General features: G+C 38.8%; 1 long non-coding RNA gene across 1 annotated transcript in view; it reads right to left on the bottom strand.

Moving 5' to 3' along the window:
• Positions 1 to 1,661, bottom strand: part of LOC116532850 — an 11,756-nt gene extending 10,095 nt beyond the window's left edge. The window contains exon 1 of the long non-coding RNA XR_004260977.1: positions 1,643 to 1,661. This is a non-coding gene — a long non-coding RNA (uncharacterized LOC116532850). The remainder of the gene's footprint in view (positions 1 to 1,642) is intronic.
• Positions 1,662 to 2,050: the final 389 nt, after the last annotated feature.

The raw sequence follows: 2,050 nt of genomic DNA on the forward strand, positions 1-2,050 counted from the left end.
CCTTCCTTCCTTCCTTCCTTCCTTCCTTCCTTCCTTCCTTCCTTCCTCTTTCTTTCTTTCTCTCTCTCTCTCTTTCTTTCTCTCTCTCTCTCTCTCTCTTTCTTTCTTTGTAATATCTTCTTTTTTATTGTACTTTAAGTTCTAGGATATATGTGCAGGTCTTGCAGGATTATTGCATAGGTACACACATGCCACAGTAGTTTGCTGTCTCCATCCCCCTGTCACCTACATCAGCCATTTCTCCTAGTGTCATCCCTCCCCAACCTCCCTGCCCCTCACTATACCTCCCATTGCCCCCTCCACCTCCCAACATACTCCTGTGTGTGATGTTCCTCTCTCTGTGTCCATGTGTTCTCATTGTTCAACACCTGTGTATGAGTGAGAACAGGCGGTGCTTGTTTTTCTGTTCTTGTGTCAGTTTGCTGAGAATGATGGTTTCCAGATTCATCCATGTCCCTACAAAGGACATGAACTCATTGTTTTTTATGGCTCTACAATATTCCATGGTGTATATGTGCCACATTTTCTTTAACCAGTCTATCACTGATGGGCATTTGGGTTGGTTCCAAGGCTTTGCTATTGTAAACAGTGCTGCAATACACATACATGTGCATGTGTCTTTATAATGGAAATATTTATAGTCCTTTGGGTATATACCCAGTAATGGGATTGCTGGGTCAAGTGGAATCTCTATTTTTAGGTCCTTGAGGAATCAATCATCACACTGTCTTCCACAATGGTTGAACTAATTTACACTCCCACCAACAGTATAAAAGTACACATCCTCTCCAGCACCTGTTGTCTCCAGATTTTTTAATGATCGCCATTCTAACTGGCATGAGATGGTATCTCAATGTTGTTTTGATTTGCATTTATCTAATGACCAGTGCTGATAAGCATGTTTTCATATGTTTGTTGGCCTCATAAATGCCTTCTTTTGAAAAGTGTCTGTTCATATTCTTTGCCCACTTTTGAATGGGTTTTTTTTTTTTTTCTTGTAAATCTACTTTAGTTCTTTGTAGATTCTGGGTATTAGCCCTTTGTCAGATGGGTAGATTGCAAAAATTTTTTCCCATTCTGTTGGTTAATGGTTCACTCTAATGATTGCTTTTTTTTGTTGTGCAGAAGCTCTTAAGTTTAATTGGATCCAAATGGTAAAGACCCCAACGATGCAATGAAGAAACAGCATCAACTAATTGGCAAAACAACCAGCCAGTAACAAAATGGCAGGATCAGATTCACTCATAACAATATTAATGTTAAATGTAAAAGGCCTAAATGCCCCAATCAAAAGACACAGACTGGCAAACTGGATAAGAAGTCAAGACCCAACAGTGTGCTGTACCTGGGAGACTCATCTCACGTGCAAAGACAAACAGACTCAAAATAAAGGGATGGAAGAAGATTTACCAAGCAAACGGAAAGAGAAAAAAAAATAGTAGTAGTTGCAATCCTAGTCTCTGATAAAACAGACTTTAAGCCAAAAAAGATCAAAAGAGACAAAGAAGGGCATTACCTAATGGTAAAAGGGTCAATGCAACAAGAAGAGCTAACTATCCTAAATATATATGCACCCAATATAGGAGCACCCAGATACATAAAGCAAGTTCTTAATGACCTACAAAGAGACTTAGACTCCCACACAATAATAGTGGGAGACTTTAACAATCCACTGTCAATATTAGACAGATCAACGAGACAGAAAATCAACAAGGATATCCAGGACTTGAACGCAGATCTGGACCAAGCAAACCTAATAGACATCTACAGAACTCTTCACTTCAAATCCACAGAATATACATTCTTCTCAGCACCACATTGCACCTACTCTAAAATTGACCACATAATTGGAAGAAAATCACTCCTCAACAAATGCAAAAGAATGGAAATCACAACAATTTCTTAGACCACAGTGCAATCAAATTAGAATTTAGGATTAAGAAACTCACTCAAAACCGCACAACTACATGGAAACTGAACAACTTGCTCCTGAATGATGACTGGATAAACAGTGAAATGAAGGTCTTTTCTAATATTACAGGATTCCTTG

This window comes from Sapajus apella, unplaced genomic scaffold (genome assembly GCF_009761245.1).
Source record: "Sapajus apella isolate SASKATOON/1434 unplaced genomic scaffold, GSC_monkey_1.0 scaffold3, whole genome shotgun sequence".
Classification (NCBI taxonomy): Eukaryota; Metazoa; Chordata; class Mammalia; order Primates; family Cebidae; genus Sapajus; species Sapajus apella.